Raw genomic sequence first — 24,806 nt, forward strand, 5'->3', positions numbered from 1 at the left:
TTAATTCCCAGACTATTTAAAAACAATTTGTAGGATGGATTTGACCTGTGGACCATAGTTTGCAGATTTCTGTCCAAGCCTTTCTATCCCCATTCATTCATTCATCACCATTCAGTGATTTGTGCTTATCACTGTAATAAGCATTAGGAATTAAAGAATATCTTTTTATTTCTCAAGGAACCAGATTATCATGGAGGAAACACAAATAATTATTATCCTATATGATGCATATACAAAGTGATACAGTAGTGTGGGGGAGGTGGAATTGGAAGAATAAGAATAACAGTGTATATTAGTTATTACTACTGTCTTCAAAAACAACAGCAATATCTATTAAGAGGTTAAATATAAAAACAGAAATTATGTTGTAAAGGCTAAATATCTACAGAAATGTTAGTAATTACTATGTCTACTAATTTTCTCCAGAAATTTAACATTTATTAAACACTGGTTCTCTACAAATATAAAAGGAAAGTGTGAACAAATTTAACTACATCAAACTGAAAAGTTTTTGCACAGCAAAGGAAACCATCAACAAAATGAAAAGACAACCCACCGAATGGGAGAACATATTCATTGATACATCTGATAAGGGGTTAATATCCAAAATTTATAAAGAACTTATAAAAATCAACACCAAAAAACCCAAACAATCCAATTAAAAAATGGGCAAAGGACCTGACTAGACACTTCTCCAAAGAGGACATGCAGATGACTAAGAGACATATGAAAAGATGCTCAATGTTACCAATCACCAGAGAGATGCAAATTAAAACCACAATGAGGTATCACCTCACCCCTGTCAGAATGGCTCCATCAACAAGTCAACAAACGACAAGTGCTGGTGAGGGTGTGGAGAAAGGGGAACATTTGTGTACTGTTAGTGGGAATGCAGGTTGGTGCAACAATTGTGGAAAGCAGTATGGAGATACTTCAAAAAATTAAAAATGGAACAGCCTTATGACCCAGCAATTCCACTTCTAGGAATTTATCTGAAAAAATCTGAAACACCAATTCAAAATAATATATGCACCCTTACGTTCATTGCAGCGTTACATACAATAGCCAAGATGTGGAAGCAACCCGTGTCCATCAGTAGATGAGTGGATTAAAAAGCTTTGGTACAGCCCAGCTGGAGTGGCTCAGTGGTTGAGCATCGACCTAAGTTCCAGAAGGTCGCAGTTTGATTTCCAGTCAGGGCACATGCCTGGGTTTCAGGCTCTGTCCCAAGTGGGGGGCGTGCAGGAGGCAGCTGATCAATGGTTCTCTCATCATTGATGTTTCTATCTCTCTCTCTCCCTTCCTCTCTCTGAAATCAATAAAAACATATATTTTTTTTAAAAATGCTATAGTACATTTACACAATGGGACACTACTAGGCAGTAAAAAACAATAAAATGTTACCCTTTGCGACAGCTAGGATGGACCAGGAGAACACCATGCTAAGCCAGTCAGAGAAAGACAAGGACCATATGATTTCACTCATATCTGGAATCTAATGAAAAAACTGAACTAACAAGCAAAATAGAGACAGATTCATAGATAGAGAGCAGGCTGAGAACTCCGGGTGAGGGTGGGGCCTGGGGTGTGTGGAGGAATTGAACAAAAAATTAAAAAAGGGAGATAGAACTCATGGACACAGAAAACAGTGTGGTGATCTTTGGTGGGGGAAAAGGGTGTGGGTGGAGGTAGAGGAGGGTATAGGAGGGATAAATGGTGATGGAAAAAAAATTATATATATATATTAAGTAGAATTTTTAAAAATGAAAGACTCTAAAATAACATTGACCTAAAATTATTTCTCATATTGTATATGTATACACTCATGCATATACACATACATATACATGACATATTAGAATTTTAATTTAGAAATTCAATTACCTGTCACGTGTAGTTTATGGATTAGAAGTATTCAAATTTATGTTTTATATCCAAATATTTCATTTCTGTCCCAGATACAGCCACTGAAGTTAATCAGGAACAAAACTATCTGGTAGTTTGCAGCAGTTCAGATACTCAAACTATGTAGTTCCTTGCCACACATTAAACAAAATATCCTCCTGAATTAAGCAGCCAATATATATACAGGGTGGGACAAAAGTAGGTTTGCAGTTGTGAGCATGTGAAAGTTTATTCTTGTGTTATTACTTATTAATTATTGTATTACTTTCCACACAAACAACTGTAAACCTACTTTGGCCCCAGCCGATTTTATTTGAATATAGAGCAAAATAACTTTCCTTTAATCAGAACTTTACATGTAAGCTCTGTTTCCTAAGTTACATATTTAAAATGCAAGTAGATTATTAATCATTTGAAATGGATTTTTTAGATACTAAAAGCATGCCCCCTTGCCTTGTTTAGATATATTAAATAATTTTTCTTAATGCCACTTAATGTACAAGAACCCTATACAAGTTAGTTACTAATACTTTTATCAGTATTCTGTATTTTGTAGGCCAACATGTTTTGTTCCCTCCCATTAGGCTCTCACTTTACAGTATTATGATGCTTGTCTATCATATTGGCAAATCCTATAATGCCTGTAAGAACACCGAAAGAATTACTCGGGCTATACTGAGGTCATGCACTACTCCTACTACTCGCAGGAACCAGGACAACTATGGATTTACCTTATATATTGATTGATTGATTTCTCATTCATCCACTATTGATCGAATGTCAGACTCAGGATACTGCACTGAATAGGACACATCCTGCTCTCAGGGAACTGTGTCTCACATTTATTTATATATAATATTATTTAAAACTCATTTCTACTTCAAATGTCAATACATGTACCATGATCATTGACTAGAAAAAGAACCCACAGTAAAGCATTTTTAAGTGAAATCTATTTTCATCCAGGAACTTCTTTATACAACTTAAATTATCTGCAGCAAATCCATCAGAGTCCCCTAATTCAAGATATAGTAAGCAGCATAATGTCAGTGCTCACAGTTGCAGCTCTCTAGTTCTGTCCATTTGTTTTTTAAACAGCCAAAATATTTTCTGCATTTTAAAATAAAGCAATCAAGATTCAGTAAGATGTCACTGCATACACATTAAATACATCTCAAATCTAATTGCTGTCATTAATTCCACAATATTTATTTTTTTCATTAAAGAAATTTTTCCATAAAGTGAAGGGAAATTGTTAGGAAATATCTTTATGATGATAAACCAGAGCATAATAAAAGGAGCAAATGAGTAATAAAATTGTATCATTATAATACATATCATTTATGTTATGACCAAGTATATCACTGTTGTTCTGAAAAGAGATCTATGTGCATATGTTGATGGACTCGTGAATATTCCTCATACATTTCAGTGAGTACACACACAAGGGTATTTCTCAGTATTAAAAACAACACGTGCATTTTATACACAATAGAGGAATTTATACACTATAAATGGAATTTGCTTAATGCCATCGTTCTCAGGAAAGCTGTTTTGCTTTCCCCCCCAAAGTGATATACATAAAAATATCACATTTTTGTTCATAATTTCAAGGGGCCCACAGATCCTCTAAAATTGTATTCTAAAGTGACAAATATACCACAAAAACTTAAATACTTAAATGCTTAGGGAGAATTTATTTTTTATGTTCTGTCAAATTATTTTCAAAATAAAAAATTTATATTCAAATCTAATAATAAGACTATTTTGTATAGACTAGAGGTTAAGTTGGCTTAAATTAGGGGGAATACTACTGTATATGTCAAACTAAAGACAAATATTTTGGGGTTAAAAATTTTAAACAAGGAATAGTAGTTATTTCATTGAGATCATAGCGATACTTCTTTTGCAAATATCAGTTATTAGTTTTAACTCAGGATATCAGTAATTTCCAAAGTATTTACAAATTGAATCCATTTTTGATTAAATAGAAGATCTCCATCATTTTCACAAACAATTTATTTATTCATTTATTTATTTTTAATCTTCACTCAAGGATATGTCTTTTTGCTGATTTTAGAGAGAGAGGAAGCGAGAGAGAGAAAGGAATATCAATGTGAGATTGAATTCACAACCTAGGCGTGTGCATTGACCAGGAATCAAACCTGCAAACTTTTGGTGTTTGTGACGATCGATGCTCCAACCAATTGAGCCACCCGTTCAGGGCTCAAACAATTTAAATAAATCATTCCTTTCCAAAGGAGGACCTATTTATTATCTCCAAGAGAATAATAGTGTGTCTTGTTTACTTGAGACACCAAAGAGTAGTAATTACATGCTTGGTGAATGGAAGTGTGCAAACCTAGACGCAATACTTCCCAGTCCCACTCATGCTAGGGTGGGAAATGGGAACTCCCAGGAGAGTGATTGTGAGGGACACTGGTCTGAATGCCTTCTCATGAATGGAGGATTTGAGTTTTAGCTTTTTAAAATGATAATTTCTTTAGGCACATCCAACATATCACTTAAGCTTCATTTGACAATTTCAATGCTGGATTTCAGATGCTGTATGTTATATACAACTGTTAATAAATAAAAATAAGTGTCCTTTTAGAAATCAGTGGACCTTTCTCATGAAGTCACCCAACCAAAATATCAGAGTTTGGAGGCAAAACTGAGGTTTTGCAATACACAGAAGGAAGTGTTGGTGAGCTCGTCAGTGGTTGCTGCTGTATTTGCTCTCTTGTCCTGGAGCTCATTGGGTGGTGATTCTTTCCAAAGAAAGAGGCAGAACTAAAGATAGCATCAAAACAGATCTTATTGACTTGTTTTTTTGCATTCTGACTTTGCACAGCAAATAAAAAAACATTATTTGTTTACCTTTGACATGATTTTCTGTTGATAAACAGCACTTGAAAAATCCAGAAGGAAAACAAAAAAAATGTTTTGTTTTGTTTTGTGGCTTGGGAACAAATGGATTTGATAAAATATGAAATAGTTGTTTGCACTTTCTAATCTAGAAAGTTAAACCAAAAAGTACTAATCTATAATCTGCATTTTTAAATGACAAGAGAAGACCCTTTTTAGAAAATTTGCACTCAACATGTTTAGTATTTAGTATTCCATTTACTAAATGGAATGTCTATTTATATTATAAAACCAAAATGAAGATTTATTTCATATTAAATTTTCAGGGCTTAGATATAAATTTTGTGTTTGATTCAAGTCCTTTGAATTCTGAATTCACTCTTTTCCCACTACTTTCTACTTAGTGTCTAATTAACTGCTGATCAGCTCCTCTTCCATGGGTGAGGTGTCATGTTTAAAAAGTTAGAATCCACACAAATTAATTCTCAGCTCTGAGCAATGTTAAGAAGCTCACTGGGAACAAAGACTCAATGTGCTTTTTAAAATAAAATTTCAAATTATTTGTAGATTTCAATTTTCCACTCACCATTGTTATAGATAATTAAGAGTTGTATTTATACTTAAATTGAATTGTTATAAAATTCCTTTTCAAGTAATAAAAAAAGGCCTAAAAAATTCTATCTTTCTCCAAGCATGAGATTAACATTTTTAAATGCTTAACTAACTGAACTTGAATGAGCTCGGTCCGTGTTATGTCAGAAAGTACAAATTTCCCACTTCAGTTATTTTTCAAAGTGGGGCTTTCAAAATTCTCATGCACAAGCTGAAAAAATGTAGAGATATATGTTAACCTATCAGATTTCTTAAGAGATGGAACAGAACTTAAAAGGACAATACAATTGCCCTCCCCATTCCCAGATGGAATTACGGAAATTTTCAAATCTTCTGGTAGATCTAGATGTTTAAATGCTCTCCTCTCTGACCTTAACCTCAGTGCTGAAGATCTTGTGCAGGGAACCAAAGAAATTCATTAAGTTACCGGAAGGGGTAAGGACACAGATCTTAGGTATGTGTGGTTTCCTTTGGCCTGGCTGTACTGAGGCTAAATCTGGTACAATAGCTGGATGCCAGTTATTCTTATATCTCTTCATCTTTTTCCAAGTAAGGAGTTTTTTTCCTCAGGGCTATCAAGGTAGGGATACATATTTTCTGAAATAAACTTGCAATATGAAAGAACTCTGGGGATGAGTGTTTATTTTGAAGGTTATTAAAATTATGCTTCATTGCTTTCCAATTTATTTATTTAATAAACTGCCTAAAATATGATTAACTTTTCTAAGTTTTTTATTTTAAGAGGACTTTGAAATTTCTCAGCTTTGAAATCTCAATGTCAAAATGTTATTTTCATGCAAATAAGAGAAGTACACATACCAGAGTATGCATCTGGGTTTTTAAATCTTGGTGCTCTGAATTATATGAAAATAGCTATTGAATATAAATCATATTTGTTTATGATATGTGATAACACAGTTTGACAAAGAAAATCTAGGAAAAGAAAAAAAATTTCAATAGTAATGATAATAAATCCTTCATTATTCATTAATATTTTATGACCCTTCAAGCACATTCTAGATACTGTCAGCCATTCAAGGAATTTGCACGATAGTCAGTAAGACAAATAGTATACAAATAGTACCAACATGACAAGATACATGCTTATAGAGACATATCAAAGTATAAAGTGGGCTTCTGGCCAACATGGCATTGTAGGTAAATGCAGAACCTCCCACAACCACATCAACTACAGAACAACCATCATTCAGAACCACCTAAAATCTAGCTGAACAGAAGTCCTATAATTAAGGACATAAAGAAGAAGCCACAACAAGACTGCTAGCAGGGGGTGGAGATGCAAAATGTGCTAGTCCCACACCCACATGTAGTAGAATCAGCCCATGATTCCAATGCAGGGAAGAAAAAACCTTATTACTTCTGGCTGTAAAAACCAGCAGCAATTGTGGCTGAGATGAAGGGCTGCTGGAGTCCCAGGTGTTCCTCTTAAAGGGCCCCTGCATTGACTTACTTGGACTCACAGACTCTGAGCCAGCAAAGCTGGAGCAGCAGCTCAAACAGCTCCAGAGACATATGGAGAGGGAGTGAAGTGTCTGGGATCAGGGTGAGAGCTGGGGGACAGCTTTCTGCTAGACAAAAGTGCTGGCAGAGGCCCTTGTTTCTTTGTTGAGCCCTCCCCCGACAAAGCAGCCATGGAAGCACCATATCTGAGTCGCCATCAACCTGGCTCACACTATTTATGCCACCTGGGTGATTCCATGATACTCTACCACACCCAACTTCCGGGCCCACCCAAGCTGTTTCCAGTGGCTTTTCCATATAAATGGTTGGTCTTGGCTCATGATGCTGAGTTTCCTAAAATCTCTCAAATAAGCAGCACCTGTTCTTGGTGTGCCCTGTACCTCTTACTAAATGCCCCAGGCCTGGCACTATTGGCAGGTGGCCTTGGTTCACAACCTGGCCTCTCCTGGGCACTTCTGAGCACAGCATAAGTAGCAGCCATCTGCAGACACATTTCAGTTTATGCTGGTGGCCCTGGGTGGGGCACAGGTGGTGGCTGACCTAGGCCTGCACTTCCCAAGAGGCCCCAGAGCCAGCACACCTAGTGAACAACTTCAGACCATGCTAAAGTACCACCTAACCACCTACATGAGCAGCACACTCAAGGAATGGACTTGTAAGGTACCTGAGCCCTGCTGAAGTGAATTCTGCTCTGTGGGGTCAGCTGCTGCACAGCAGATTCTTCACAGTCCTTGCAGCTGATCGGCCAGGGGTAAATCTCTCCCACTGATGTGCCAACAGCAATCAAGGCTCCACTTAAACAGGAGGGTGTACACAGCACACATTGTGGGGGCACACTTGGAGAGCCCAGCTTGGGTGTCTAGGGAGGCTGTGCCACTGGACCTTACAGGACACCTACTATATTAGGCCACTCTACAAAGACAAGGAGATGTAGCAGCTCTACCTAAAACATGGAAACAATCACAGGGAGGCAGCCAAAATGAGGAGACAAAGAAACATGTCCTAAATGAAAGAACAGAACAAAACTCCAGAAAAAGAAATAAACAAAATCCAGACAAGCAATCTACCAAAAACAAATTTCAAAATACTGTTTGTAAGGATGTTAATGAACTTAGGGGAAGAATAGAGGAACTTCATGAGAATTTCAACAGAGTTAGGAAACATAAAAATGGAGATAGGAAACACAAAAAAACCCCAGTCAGAAATGAAGAATACACTAACTGAAATGAAGAATACATCACAGGGAATCAACAGTAGAGTAAATGAAGCAGAGGGTCAAATCAGCAATTTGGAAGATAAAGAAGCAGAAAACACCCAATTATAACAACAGAAAGAAAAAGAATCCAAAAAAATGAGGATAGTGTAAAGAGCTTCTAGGACAACTTCAAGCCCAATATTTGCATCATGGGGGTACCAGAAGGAGTAGAGAGAGGAAAAGAAATTGAAAATCTATTTGAAAAATACAATGACAGAAAACTTCCCGAACCTGGTGAAGGAAATAGACATACAATCCAGGAAGCACAGAGTCCCAAACAAGATGAACCCAAAGAGGACCAAGACACATCATAATTAAAACGCAAAAGGTTAAAGATAAAGAAGAGCATATTGAAAGTAGCAAGAGAATAGCAGTGCGTTACATACAAGAGAGCTCCCATAAGACTGTCAGCTGATTTCTTAACAGAAACTTTGTAGGCCAGAAGGGAGTAGCAAGAAATATTCAAAGTGATGAAAAGCTAGGACCTACAACCAAGTTTACTCTACCCAACAAAGCTATTATTTAGAATCAAAGGACAGTTAAAGAGTTTCCCAGACAAGAAAAATCTAAAGGAGTTCATCACCACCAAACCAGTATCCCAAGAAATGTTAAAGGGTCTTCTTTAAGAAAAAGAAGAAGAAAAGAACAAATATGAACAATAAAATGGTAATAAATACATATCTATCAATAATTACTTTAAATGCAAATGGATTATATGCTCCAATAAAAAGACATATGGTGGCTGAATGGATAACAAAACAAAATCCTTACATATGCTGTCTACAAGAGATTTGCTTCAGATCAAAAGACACACATAGACTGAAAGTAAGGGATGGTAAAAGTTATTTCATGAAAATGGAAACAAACAAAAAAATACTGGGTGGCAATACTTATACCAGACAAAACAGACTTTGAAACAAAGGCTATATAACAAGACACAAAGAAAGACCCATATATACATATGTTTATTGCAGCATTATTTACAATAGCCAAGATACGGAAGCAACCTAAGTGTTCATCAATAGATGAATGGATAAAGAAATGTTGCATATATATAATGGAATATGATTCAGCCATAAAAAAGAATGAAATCTTGCCATCAACAACAACATGGATGGACCTACAGAGTATTTTGCTGAGTGAAATAAGTCAGAGAAAGACAAATGTTGGATGATTTCACTTATACGTGAAATCTAAAAAAAACCAAAAAAAACAGACTCATAAAAGCAGAGAACATTTTGATGGTTGTCAGATGAGGGGGTGGTTGTGTGGTTTGGTAAAAAGTGTAAAGGGATTTATTAGTACAAATTGGTAGTTACAGAACAGTCATGGGGATGTGAAGTACAGCATAGGGAATATAGTCAATAATATTGTAATAACTATATATGGTGTCAGATGGGTACTAGATTTATTAGGGTGATCACTTCATAAGTTTTATAAATATCTTGTCATAGGGTTGTACACTAGAAACTAATATAATATTGTACATCAACTGTAATTTAAAATTTAAAAATATTTTTTAAAAAGTGTAATGGGAACATTAAGCTGGGAAAATCCTACTTCCTGAGATGTGGCAAAGGAGCACTTTATCTGAGAATATTAGGTGTTTACTGGACATACAAAGAGGGAATAACATTCTAATTGGACAGACTGGCCAAGAAGGGCACAGAGGAGTAAAGACCATGAACTTTATGAGAAAGCCAAGTAGCTAAAAAGAATGAATGTCAGAGCTGAGTTTTAAAAAAATATGCCAGGGTAGAGTAGGGAAGGCTAAGAAATCTGTATTTTCATTTGTAACCTAGGGGAACTCACTGATGTATACTAAAGCAAGAAAACAACATGAAGAGAATTAGTTTTCAACTATTCTAGAATTAAGATATTCAGAAACAAATAGTTGCCTTAGACAAAACAAGATTTCACTGAGGTTTCTTTATCCTGGTTAAAAAATAAGGATGTCTTTAGGACAAGCTATCAATAAGTACAAGAGGGCTATAAAAGTTTCTGCAGGTGTGTTTTGGGTAACATGATGGTGCCTAGAAGGGGAAGGAGAAGGCAAGAGAACTAACATCTGATGAGCATCCAATATATGTCAGGAAATATCTTTCAGTACATGTTATCCTATTTAGTTTCACAACAATCTTATGAAGTGTGAATTCTTATCTCAAAATTAAATACAGTTTCAAAGAGGTAAACTTGCCCAAGATGATAGATACCCCTGGTAGAGGCTGAGACAGGATATGAAGCCCTGCCTCTCTGGTATTACAACTTTTACTCTTTTTGTAGAATCTCCTACCTCAGGTGGCATCTCTGCAGTTTAGTGTATATTAGCAAGATGACGAAGCATTCCCAAATCCTACTGCCTTTCAGGACTTTGGGATATCATTCTGAGCTAATCCCCTTCCCCCCTCCCCCCCTTTGATTTTATGGAGAAGAGATGGTGTAGTGAGAAGCCAGGTGAATGCATCTCTGAGGCTAGAATGAGTCAATCTTTAATAGAGGTCATGGTGCTGGAGAAGGAAATAGATGCCAGAGATATTCTGTAAGCAGAACTGAGAGGATATAGTGACTCATTTGATGTAGGAAATGAAGGACAGCCAGGCATTACGGAATGACTCTTGTAGCTTGAGAGACTAGATTAGAGAAGGTACCATCAGTTGACATACAGAATATGGGAGGAGGAACAAGATCCATGCTTAGGAGATTAAATTTGACTCCAAAACAGTGTGACATACTTTAGTAATTATCCAAATAAATTCAGGAGAGAGAAACCAGGGATTTTACAAAAGTATGTTTTTCATACATTCCCTGGTAATTAATTTATTACAGGCCCAGGCAAACAAACACTACAGTGGGCTATAAAATTCATTATCAGTCAGGTCAGAACAACCTAGAAAAGTATTATTTAGAATTCTTTAAATATATAAAAAATACCTGGTGAAAGATATGCAACTCACACAGGAAAGTTAATTTATTATGGCTCTCATCTGAAAAGTTGTTAGGGCAAATAAGACATTGTGAAGAGTAGGAAAACAGATTTATTACCATGACATATTTTTATGTGCTTTGGCTATTGCACAATTGGAAATGATTTGACATAGCAATATTTCTTATGATCACCACCATCAAGTCTGAACATCAATTTTGACTAAGGAAGGAAAGACAAAATATGTTTCTAAGTATAAAAAACTCAAGAGGTAAGACAGGATGATTGGAGAGATGGATTGTTCAAACATAAACAAAATGAATTTCCTTGTCTTGTTTTTGAGAGCTTTAATTCTTAAAGAATTACCTTGAGTTGAAAATAGGTAGAATTATTTCTTTAAACAATATGACATTTTTGCCTCTTTGTTTCCACAAGGAACACCAAGAATGTATTTCATAAACAAACGATGTGTTTACGAAAGCACATCTAGCACACTGATGGCCACGTACAGCTGCCAATCTGATTCCCATCAATTCCACGGCCGTTCATATTAGGGCTACGAATTCATTCATTCACAAGTATTACTGAATGTCTACAATATACCAGCCAGCATTCTAAGTATGGATCTGAGAATAAAACTGAAAAAGTCCTTCTGTAATAGGGGAGAGAGACAACGAATAGATCAGTAAATATAATTGTAAGAAGGCCTTTGAGCTACGAGGAGTGATAAATAAAAAGACCTGTTTTACACAGATGAGCTTGAAATAGTGGCCAGGGATCCAATTATGTGGCATTTTTTTAGGGCATAATAAGGGATATATACTAGAATAGGACCAATAGGACTTGCTGATGGATTGGATTGGGGTGAGAGGGAAAAAGAGGGGGTCAAGAATAACACTCATATTTTTGGCCAAAGCAACCAAGGGTTTAATGAGACTATAAGAAAAATAGGAAATATTTGGAGTGGAACAAGCTTAGAGGGAACATTGAGAAGTTGATTTGGGGCATGTTTATTATGCGGTGTAGATTAGACACATAAAAGATGTGTCAGAGCCAGGATAAATCGAGAGGTCATGGGCAATTCAGGGCTGGGGCTATAAATCTGGAAAACTTCTGCATATGTATGTTTTTTAAGCCATGAGAACTGTTGGGAACAACCTGAGTGTAGATAAAGGAGGGAAGAGGGTTGGAGGAAAACTCCTAGAGCATTCAACATCTAGAGGCCCTAAAAAAGAGGGCGAGCTGCAGAGTAGATTGTGCGTGGACAAGAGGCTCTAGAACCAGACTACCTCTGCTCTCTACAGTACTTCTCTCAAACTCAGACTAGCAGTCCACTACAGCTTAGAAACTGTGGATATTCTCTATCATAACAGACAATCAACTGACTGGGAAAAGAAAAACGTTTTAAAAGAATATTAGGCAGAATGGGGACCACTGAGATTTCTAAATCTAATATATGGAATTATGAATTAGTATAAACTTAATATTTTTCACCTATGGTAACATTATGGCGATTTAACCAAAATAGTAGTTCATTTATTAAATAGGTATTTCTAGCTTTGGAACTATAGTTACAAGATATAGGATGCCCTGCTATCCCTTCAAAAAGATGAATATCCATATATGTAGCAGCATGATTATCTGATGGTTTCATTAATCTTTTCAATAATAATGTGCATTTCTATAAAACTTGAAATTTTAGAAAACATTCTTCTATTAGCTCAGACAACTGTTTAAGTTTGGAAGATGAAATGTCTTATCACTGTTTTGCTAATAAGGACATTGGGATTTAGAAAGGTTGCTTAATTTGAATAATATCATCCAGCTAGGAGCTAGGAGATACACGACCTGAACAAGGATCTTCTGACTCCTAATGCACTGCTTTTCCCAAGATGACCATTTATTATGTAGTTTGGTTTATTTACACTTAGAGTCAGAGACATGTATGTGGATGGCACAGGTTTTGTATTGCATGGGTAAGCTATGAACAATTCCTTCATACTGGGCAGTAAGCAGCCTGAGCAATATAAATAGTGGCTATGCTTAAACTAATACTTTGACTATTACTTCAGATAGCCCTAGATACATCGAAAGATAAGAGCTAAAACTGATTTATCATTCCATCAGGGATAATTATCATCCCTCCAAATAATAAGAAAGAAAAACTGGATTTTCTAAATGATGATAAAGATATAGTAGTTTATGATATAGTTTACGTCTATTTTTTGTTTTCTAGAAACGTTTCTCTAAATTCACTTTATCCTTAATTCATGTTTACTCGCATGTTTCCTTGGCAACACTTCTAAGTTTCTAGCCCATCTTCTTCCAGTAGGTTGGACACTAACGTCCTTTCAGCTTTAACTGCTACTGGCCACTAAGTGAACCAATCAATCAATGGTAGTGGTCTTTCCTGGCAACAGTACTTAGCCCCCAAGTGTCAATTCTGCTGTTGGTTCCTTGATTTACCACATTGTTTTTCATTTTCTCCCTAATTCTCAACTTACTTTCCTTTATTATTTAACTCTGGGAATGCTCACCATATTGTGGTAGATGGAATTATTGGTTTTCATCACCACTCTGCCTCCTCACGTTCCTGCTCTTGTGAGAAGTTAGCGAAAGGCTTGTCATCCAATTTAGTCTCACTCACTCTTCTTAGCCCCTCCTTAAAAAAAATAAAAGAGTAAAACAAATTAATTCTTTTCTGTTCTTGGGAAATTTCTTCCTGCTCTAGCTCTGACGTATTGATACAACTGTAGCCTGTCCTCCCTCTCCCCGACAAATAGTCTTTTTTTAAAGGTTTAAAAGTCAAAGAAAAGAAAAAGGGTTTCTTAAAGATAAACTATAATAACTGCACTAAGAAATACATGCTATATTAGCATATTTGGCTAGTTCTTTTGTAATTAACATTTATCAATATCCATCAGCCATTTAATTAGAAAATCACCTAGAGAACTGGAATAAATTTAATTATGACACTTGAAACAATGGTTTCATTGACCTACTTTTTATGAAACTATTTACACAGGGAACAGGGCTAGTGTTATCAGTTATAAATACTTTGGGATTTCAGGTATTTTGGGAAGACTGTGCTTCTAGTAGGTGTGGGACATCAAATTGCTAACATTTTAATGTAGAATAAGCTAATGGCATACTACACGTCATGCTTTGTGGGATTAAGGTTAGAATACCATAAAGATCATTGACTATTTAGGCTGGAGTCAATTTCTCATGGGGGAAAAAAGAAACCGATAGAGTTGATATGAGAATCAAAGGAGATAATGTACTTACAAGTACTTTGGAAAATACAAAGATTACATAAATGTAGCATATAATGAGTTCCTGAAATTCTTTACAGTGGTGTTCAATAAAAATATAAGGCAAAAAAACTTGTGGATTTTAAAATCTAAATAACATTTTTCATAGAATTTAGTAAATAATCTCTGTGCACCAAGAGCACATATCATTATTTAATATTTTTAGGCAGGAATAAAATATTGAATAAAGCACTATTGATATGAAATGCCAACTATTACTAAAGAATTGGTTTACTTATTGGCAATTCTGCTATTATTTGTCTAAATCAGTTAGGAAACCAATGTATATTAACTTCAGCTGGAAAAAATTTGGTTTATCTGATGCATTCCAGAATGCTTACACTGACTTTTGATTTACTCATGTTTAGTATCGTTCAAGATAAATTTAAAATTTGACTTACCTGAGTTAACATTCAAATGGTCATGTAAAACTTTACAGAACATAAATAAGGTAAAAAATACTTGATTGAATCTTTAAATCTTACCCACTTTATTTTAAGTTCATCCCTTTCTCTTTAAATTAGGAAACCAGTAATATTAAAAGTAACACATTTATGAGATTGACTTTAGCGAAGTGTACCAATATCAATCTTTTATGAAGTGATATTAATTATTCTATAGCATATTAGTATATTTCATCTTTGATGGTATGTGACCTCCCATTGCACATTTCTCAACATCTTAGAGATGGCAGTTAGCAACACATCCCATTCTGTACACATAAGCATAAGTTATGTTAAATGGCTCATTATTCTAGAAAACTTGTGCTATTGAAATCCCTACTCATGCTTATTTCTTTCATTTTTGTCTACCAGGTATTAGGATTTAGATCTGCTTATTATTACTACTTTTCAAAGTTGAGTTAAAGTATTTCTACTGTTCAAAGGGAAATAGGAACATCCACATATGTAAAAAAGCAGAATATTAAAGTCAAAAATTATATATTAGTGCAATACCCCTGAAGATAAACTCAGTAAGTTTGAGTTAAGTAGTTCACATTCAATATTTATTTTTTTCCTCATTTTACTAAAGTCTGTAGCTTGTCAATAATAAGCATGAATTTTGGTTGAAATACTAATTAATATTGAATCTCATTATGGGAAATTTATAAAATATAAAAACATTTTGCATTATATTAGCTAACTTTCTTTTGTTATCTTATATCCATTATAACCATATATGTTGGCATGATGGAGATACTTGACAATTATAAAGCTTTTTCATTAATAAATAATTCATATTTCCAAATTTTACTGCTTTTTATAACTTGTCAAATCCCAACATGAATATAAATGAGAAGATATTTTAAAAACAAATAGCATTATAATGATGATGTAAAAAAAAAAAAAAAAGAAATCCAGAGAAAAAATAGAAAGGGAGAGTCTAGTCAACATGTTATTTACTAAAATTCTCCTAGCATTCTTCTATAAATTTAGAAGCTCTCAACTTACAATCTAGATAAAAAATAAAACTGTCCTATAAAAAGAATACAAAAGATAAAACAACTGACATAAATATTTTAAAATATTTAAGAGTTAAGAAAAAAATCTTATGCCAACGGGTTAACAATTAAAATACATATACGTATATCAAGTTGTCAGGAATAAATATAATTGTACAAATTTACAGCCACAACTAATAAAATTCTTTTAAAAAGAACGTTGGCGCCCAGCCGGGGTGGCTCAGTGGGTGAGTGTCGACCTATGAACCAGGAGGTCGTGGTTCGATTCCCAGTTAGGGCACATGGCCAGGCTGCAGGCTCAGTCCCAGGTGGGGGGGTTGCAGGAGGCAGCTCATTGTTATTGATGTGTATCTCTCTTTCTCCCTTCCTCTTTCTAAAATCAATAATAAAAACACACAAACATAAATAAAAGAACTTTGGCAGTAAGCAACACCCCCCGAAAACGTTCATATTATTTGACTAATAATCCTACTGCTAGATATTTATAATGAAGAAATAATTTAAATTAAGTAAAATAGTATGCACATAAAAAAATTCATTGAGCTGTTTATAACAGTGAAAAACTGGAAGGAAACTTTTTCTGTTGTTCCGTATGTAACAGGATATCAAGGCTATTTTTCCTGTTTCCTGGAATTTCAGAACAAAGCTGAAGACAGAAGGCAAGAAGAACCTAATGTATAAGTTTATCTATCTAGAAAAAAGGTTCTAGTTTTTGAGACTAAAATTCCTGCAGAATTTATGGAGAGGATTTCAAAGTTATCCTGTGCTATAGCCTGAACGTTTGCTACCCTAAAATTCATTATGTTGAAACCAAGGCCCCACTGTGATGGTATTTGGTGGTGGGGCCTTTGGGAGTGTTTAGGTCATGAAGTTGGAACCCTCATGAATGGAATTAGCGCCCTTATGAAAGCGGCTCCAGAGACATTCTCCGCCCTTCCATCACCTGATGACAGCCATCTATGAACCAGGAAACAGCTCTCACAAGACATTATTCTGCCAGCACTTTGATCTTGGACTTCTCAGCCTCCAGGACTGTGAGAAATAAATTTCTTTTGTTTATGTTCCACCCAGTCTATGGTATTTTGGGGGAACAAAGGAGGGGTGTCAGTGGAGGAGCCTACAAGTCCACCCTTTGGCCTGGCAGAGGTGCAGCTCTCCTGTGGGTCAAGTGGCAGCCTAGGATGACCTTTAGGTGTGAGCCATCTTCTTCCACCATTCCTGCTGCTCCCTGGATCCTCCTGCTCCCTGGATCCTCCTGCTCCCTGGATCCTTCTGCTTCTGGGGCTGCCTCACTCTCTGAGCAGCCTTCATGGCGGCTTACAGGCCGGCTGGCTCAAACACGGGAAACAGGCAAGCTTGCTTTGCTAAACCTTGGGTTCACTCTTCCTTCCAACAGCCCCAACACCTTGTGCATAGATTATTTTTAAAGTTCCTATCACAAACCCTCTGGTCTCCATGTCAATTGGTATCAACACTGTTAATACTGTCTTACATGTGTATGTATTTAGTACAGCTCTTCACAGGTTCTCTGCTTCATTCAGGGGGCTGCTGCTTTGCATCTTAGCTGAAGTCTCTCTGTTGAGAGCTCCTCAAACATGAGGCAAATAACTATGTGCAGAATTCCCAGAGTTACACCGTATTTGTGTAATTCTTTAGAGCAACCAAGAATTTGGCTTTCCTTCCTAATAATGTCACTTTGGGGTCCTACAAAAGTAGGGTATCATTTCTGAACGTATCAAACAGTTTCCACAGAATTTGTACTTGTCAATTCCACCTCTGACAAAGAATATCTTTCTGTTCACTCTCCTGAATTTGACAGAGCTGTGCTTTATAGAGCACGGTTTCATCAGCGACATGAGCAATAGGACTGAGGTGGCATCTGGAAAACCAATGAATGATGAAAAAATTGACATATATTTAAAACACCTCAGTAATCTTACTGTTTGTCTTCTTTAACTTTTAAAATTTAGATTTTCTTTATGTCACTTGGATTAAAGGTATCTGAGAGATTGCGGGAAGCAGAGGTCAAGTTACATTCCAGTTGTACATTTCATTTGTAAAATTTAACAGTTTTCAGAATGCCAAAGGCACTGCTTAGTTCACAAACAGTACAATAAGAAAAAACCTAAGCGCTCAGCAGTTCAACAAGTGTAACATTCCCAACTGGTACAGTTTTAGGACTTTGAAATTGTGTTTTGCTAGCCAAAATACTATTCTGTGTAGAAATTTTGAAATGGGAATCTTAAGGACAATTGCCTGACTTTTCTGATTGCATATCAATTTTTTTATTACTTTTAATCTTGTTTATAACATTCACAAAATCATTATCACTATCAAAGATGCTTTTTGCCCTGGCTGGAGGCTCAGTTGGTTGGAGTGTTATCCTGCACACCAAAAGGTTGCTAGTTCGATTCCCAGTCAGGGCATGTATGGGAGGCAACCAATCCATGTTTCTCTCTCTCTCTCTCTCTCTCTCTCTCTCTCTCTCTCTCTCTCTCTCTCCTCCCTCCTCTCTTTCTCTAAAATCAATAAAAACACATCCTCAGATGAGGATTAAAAAAAGATAACTTTTTATTGAATGTGTAAAATAGTATATTATGTACTACACAGAGATGTACTTCTTACCTTTCAGAAACTTAAAATCTAAGAAAACAATAATAACATAGACTAAGACAATTTAAAAGCTCTAAAATGAAGTTAATAATTCCCCCTTGATAGCAAAGCTAATACTTTTTCAGCACATTTGGAAATGTAAGAATTAGTAAGAATAACACATCTGGTAGCATTTAATATCATTTGTGTGTGTATGTAGATATGCTTGTATGCATGTGTGTGCTATTTGAAACTTCAGAAAAACTATGGACTCATAACATTCAAAGATCACATAGGGAACTTCTACAACTACATTTTCAAGCCATATATCTGCTAAAAGATTAGTATCCAAAAATACATGGAACTCCTACAACTCAATAACAAAAAACCAACCAACAAAACAAAACAAAACAAAAAACACCACAAAAATCCCTGATTAAAAATGCGCAAAGGAATTAGACATTTCTCCAAAGAAGACATATGACTGGCCAAAAGGTATATTAAAAAGTGTTCTGCATTATTAATCATCAAGAAAGTACAAGTTAAAACCACTTGACATGTTAGTTAGGGTGGGTATTATAAAAAAGAAGGGCGATAACAAATTTGTTGAGGATGTGAAGAAAAGGAAAACCTTGTGCAACGTTGGTAGAATTATAAATTGTTGCAGTGATTATGGAAAACAATATGAAGATTCCTCAAAAAATTAAAAATAGAACTACCATATAATCCAGCAATCTCATTTCTGGAATTATCGACAGGAATTAAAATAATGTTTTTAAGAAGATATTTGGCACATGAATGCATAAACAATATTATATATACATATATAATGGACTATTATTCAACCTTAAAAAGAAGGAAATTCTGCCTTTTGCAGCAACATGGATGGACCTGGAGGACATCATCTTAAGTGAAAACAGCCAGTCACAAAAGGACAAATACTACATAATTCCTTTTATATGAAGAATCTAAAATAGTCAAACTCACAGAAGCAAAAATTAGCATGGTGGTTGCAAGGAACTAGGGGGAAGAGGAAATGGGACGATATTAATCGAAGTGTACAAAGTATCACTTATGTGAGATGCATACATCCTAGAGATCATAGTGCCTATATTTAATAATGCTGTATTGCATACTTAACAATTTGCTAAGAAGGTAGATCTTATTTTAAGTGTTCTGATTACAAAAAAAGTAAGAACTAAAGATAGCAAAAGAAAACTTTTGGAAGTGATGGATATGTTTATGTCATAGATTGTGGTGGCTTTAAATGTGTATTTATCTCCAAATTTATCAAACTGTATACTTCAAATATGTACAGCTTTTGTATGTCAATCATACCTCAAAAAACAGAAATGGTGTCTGCAAATTACAGCAAATCCTGCCAAGTAATAAGATAAGATGAGGACTGGCCAGGAGATCACAGTTCGATTCCCGGGCAGGGCACAGGCCCGGGTTGTGGGCTTGACCCCGATGGGGGCGTGCAGGAGGCAGCCGATTAATGACTCTCTCATCATGGATGTTTCTATATCTCCCTCTTCCTTCCTCTCTCTAAAATCAATAAAGATATATTAAAAAAAAAAAAAGATAGGATGAGGACTGAAGATTTTTTTTTGGATTTACCAACTTGGAAGTCACTGGTGATTTCAGTAAGAACTACAGGAGAATTATTTCTCCCTAGCCACTCACCTAAGTCCCTCCTCTCAACTGGAAAAACACATTTGCAAACATTGTCCTTTCCTTAATCACATTTTCCTGTCATGTTTCAATTTTCCTCAGGGCTTAGTTCTCTGCAAACGAAACTGAAAAAAAATAAAACAAACTAATGCTTTGCAGAACAGTAGATGGGTTATTATTCTTCAATGAAAATGTGAATAAAAATCCTAAAGTAATTATCTAGACAACCTTTGTTTATACACCAGGAAGGGCAAAAACATCTTCAATGATCTGTTGCAAAGAGAAAGGAAAGTGAAATGCTGGCGAGGTCACTCTTGCTTCCATAAGGAAAACTACTAAAACAAGATAATCTGCTACAAAATTAATGACCCTCCCAGGGTTGTAGTGATCAATAACTTCTAATTTTACCTTGGGCATAGAGTAAGTTAAGACTTTGAATTATCGATTATCAAATAACTATAGGAATTTACACTTTCCATCATCTTACCTCCCTGATGAAAAACTTTCAATGTCTCTCTGGTGATGTTTTATAATTTCAGATCATCCATGTATAACTGGGCAGCAGCTTCGTCTTCTACAAAATGAGATAACATGTTCTTTTCAGTATTGATCTGGGGATGAAATGTAAACATACAAAACAGCTAGTATAGAGTATGCATCTTCAATATGTTTACACAGAAAATAATCATACTCTCATTTGTTAATATGGTATCAAGCTACTTTATAGTATACCTCCTGAGCCTACCCTAGGTTTATTTTGCATTTGTAATATATTTGGCTATGTATTTTTAAATTAAAAATAATAATCTCTTCTATTTTTGTTTTGGCTCATTTTTTTTGATTCACTCAAACTGTTCTGAATCTGACTGTTTCCATCTATCAAAATTCTGCAAATATAATTTTAAATGTCAGACTTTTAAGTTTAACCTGTTTAATATAGCCAAAAGTTATTTTCTTCCAAAAATTCCCATGGCATATTATTTCTACTTTTCTATAAGAATTGTATTTTTGTGGCAAATACCATGAGTTGGCACCTTCAATATTCATTCCACAACCCTTGCCTTCCATTTCCTTGCTCACAGAGGTTGCAAAATGTAAGCAATAAAATCAAGTCATGAAGATTATCCAGTGCCATTGCCCCATAGCTTCTTCCAAGTTTTGTGCTTTTTTTTTACACTTGGAGGATGGAAAGGAAAACAAATGTAGGTAATTCTGCCCGAGTTCTTCCCATGGTATCTGCATTTCCCAAGAACTCACCCCCTAAATAAGAGCAATTTTCAGGTAGCTACATAGGTGTATAAACAACTGAGGCACGATCATCTGCTTACTAATTATACTATAACAATCCTGACCGCATTTCAATACTTTCTAAGAGTAAGAGCAGGAAGAAGGAAATGAATAGTACAGAGGATGAAAGAAAAATAGTATTTATCTATTTACATACCAACCACATTCTTATTTATTGTGTCTTTTAATCACTAAAAGATGTCTGAAATAGCTTTCATTATTCAGAATTTTACAGATGAATAAATTAAGGCTTAGATAAATTAGGTAATTTTCTAAAATCACACACTAGTGATGAAACTTGGATCCCAACCCGAGTTTCTGATCTTATAATCTCAGGCACTTTGAATTGTACCACATCACCTCATTCCTTATTTTAAGGGTGAAAATACATGCCACCAGGTATAAAATACCCTTTACCTTTATCAGTTAGATCTTATGTAGCCTGGCAGTCATTTTTTAAAAATGTTATAAAGATTATACCAGTGATATGCTGGAGTTGGTTCCCACTGGCTTATGGGAGTCATTGGGCACATTTCTTCCCACCTGTGTGTTCAGTGACTTCACCTTGATAGTTTGAAATTCACCATGTTGAAGTATTTACACTGTAAAAATTGGCAAACTCTACAAACTGAGGCTCTTGCCTTCCTGATGGTCATTACACATTTAATAGAACACCACCAGCCGAAACACTTTCATCCAGATTCTTTAGAAGTACCTGGTTATAATTTTTATATTAATCTCTTTCTTTTGCTATTAAATATCTTTCAGAGCTGAGTTTTCACCTGTTGACATTTGAAATATCATTGCCATGTCTTTTATGCTCCAAGGACTCCCACTGTTACAAAATAAGACCCATCAATTTCCTTTATCCCCTCCTTTACTCAGAGCCCTTCTTTGCCCCTTTTTAAAATTGTAATTTCAGTGTGTACTTGTGCCAAGAACTATTGTATTCAACTAGTTTAAATGCTTGTCTGTAGGAATGTTCCTTTTCACAACAGTACTCTATTGAATTTCCTGAAAATAACTGAAGGTGAGATTTATGGGTAATTATTTAGAGAAGCCAACGAGCCAGACTATTAAATAATTCCCAATTTCCTGACCCTGAGTCACATATAATTTAAAATGTTTCCTGAGTGAGAATCTAAGAAATATGAATTGAGGGGATTTTCTGAATTACGAGAAGAAAAAAGTTAATAAACTGCCTGAAATCAGGATTATGTATTAGTACTTAGTCTATGACTGATTAGTACACACAAAAGTGAGTCAGATTACTTGAGCGAAAATAAAACAAAGTTTTAAAATTCTGAAAAGATAGAAGATCTATATCAGATAGAGTTCAATGTATACACTTCTGGCCGAGTGCTTCTTAAAATTAATAACTCCTGTGTAAATTTTCTATTTATTCTTCAGAGAATATATAAACTGGGTCAGAAGTCACAACTTGAGGATTTCATTACAATATTACATACAGTTGTGAAGTTATTTGAGTTCACATTGAAATAATTTATAAACCAATAAAGAAGAAACAACTGAGCTATTGTTAGAAACCAGTAATACCTGACATCTTACTGGCAAAAATTTCAGGAATTTTTGCATGAAATAGTGTAAATCAGTTTGATGAAGCACCTCGTAGATAATAAACTTAAAATTTCATGCCTGTGAGGGATAAAATAACTTTTCAAAATTGAATATTAAGATGATAGGCTAACATTTTAGAAAAGAGATCAAGGTGTCAACTCATGGTACATAATATATAAAAATAAATTACAGCTTGATAAGGGAACTAAATACAAAGTAAATAAGACCATTGAAATTAGAAAATATGAACAAATATCTAACTGACCTTGGAATTGAAAGTTGTAAACTTTTTCTGGTTACGTGAAACCAAAAACCAAACCAAAGGAAAAAAAAGGGGAAAAAAAAAGAAATATCGGACGATATAAAACTTAAACCTACATGGCATCAATAATTACCATGGACAAGTTCAAAGACATCAACAAAGGGGAAAATTTGCAACATATGACAGACAAAAGTTTGGAAAAACATAAACATTTCTATAGTGATGTGAGCAATACGCATGCATAGATAATTCTAGAAGGAAAAATTCAAATGACCATAAAGGTTTTTAAGAAGTAAACCTTGTAGGTAATCAAATAAAAATATATTGAGACACAATTTTGGCTATTAATTCCAGAAAAAATTTATTAAAAACATATAATACTCAATTCTTGTGAGAATGTTGTAATAGAATTATGTAGATTTTTTAAAAAATTATCTTTATTGTTGAAAGTATTACAGATGTCTCCCTTTTTCCCCTCATCGACCCCCTCCACCGCACTACTATCAGTCCATGGGTTATGCATATATGCATATAAATTCTTTGGTTAATCTCTTCCCACCCCCAAACCCCCCCTTCCCTCTGAGATTTGTCAGTCTGTTGCATGCTTCAATGTCTGGATCTATTTTGTTCATCATTTCATTCCACATTTAAGTGAGATCATGTGATAACAGTACTAAGTGGCAGATTTTTATTTTATTCTTTAAATCACTTTATATATTCATGTTTTCAACAATGAGGAAAATGTTACCAAAATAAAATCATATTTTTGTATATTGGAAGAATCTGTAAAAAATACTTTTTAGTTTTAAGGTGTAAATTTTGCAATTTTTTTTTTTGTTTTAAACCTAACAATGAAAATAGTAAAATGGATCTTAAAAAATGAATCCAGAGGAGGGTGCAGCTTTTTCTCAAATACTTTAGTGTCAAAGGGCAACATATTCTACAGACACAAGATAATTGAATTGAGCTGAAATGTGAATTTGTGTCCCTAGTTTCAGGATTTATGAGCTCTAAGCTATAGGAAAAACCATTTAGTTTCTGGGAATCACTTCCCTCTTCCACTAAATGGGGTATCATTCCTGTCTGGATGAGAAGATAAAATGTAGTTATACATTGGATTGCAAATGGGAAAACTTTTAAACAATTCTTGTTTTCAAGCCATTTAGATTGTACTCATGGAATTATGCATTTGTACATCTAATTTTGTCAGTTACTCTCCCAGTTACTCAAGTAGTTTGTAGACAGGGCAGGTGCATTTCTTCTACTTTTCATTTAGTGAGGTCCAATACCACTTTTGAATGCTATAATCATAAATTTATTCATTTAGAAAGCACTTTCTTCCTTCCTATTTCAGTATGATTTCTACATATTTGTGTTATATCAAATTGTATGTTCTCCTGAGAAAACAAATGTGTCAACATGTGAGAGGGCTTTAATGTAACCTTCTTTAGCCACTGCAGAATTATTGTCTACCTACAGTTTTACAATAGTGTGATGCACTTACATACTTTTTTAAAAGTGCAGCAATCCTGGCAGATTTTCTCCACTTAGGTCCCGAGGAAGCAATGATGTTTATGAAAGGTTGCAACTGC

General features: G+C 35.0%; 1 protein-coding gene across 1 annotated transcript in view; it reads right to left on the bottom strand.

Annotated features, from left to right (window-relative positions):
• Nucleotides 1–20,635, bottom strand: part of HTR1F (5-hydroxytryptamine receptor 1F) — a 64,089-nt gene extending 43,454 nt beyond the window's left edge. Inside the window, exons 1-2 of the mRNA XM_081138144.1 lie at nt 20,575–20,635; nt 13,583–13,707 (exon numbers count right to left, since the gene is read on the bottom strand). The gene's annotated coding sequence lies outside the window, so the exon portion shown is untranslated. The remainder of the gene's footprint in view (nt 1–13,582; nt 13,708–20,574) is intronic.
• Between the last annotated feature and the right edge of the window lie 4,171 nt (nt 20,636–24,806).

The sequence above is a fragment of the Miniopterus schreibersii genome (genome assembly GCF_964146895.1).
Source record: "Miniopterus schreibersii genome assembly, chromosome: 5".
Lineage (NCBI taxonomy): Eukaryota > Metazoa > Chordata > Mammalia > Chiroptera > Miniopteridae > Miniopterus > Miniopterus schreibersii.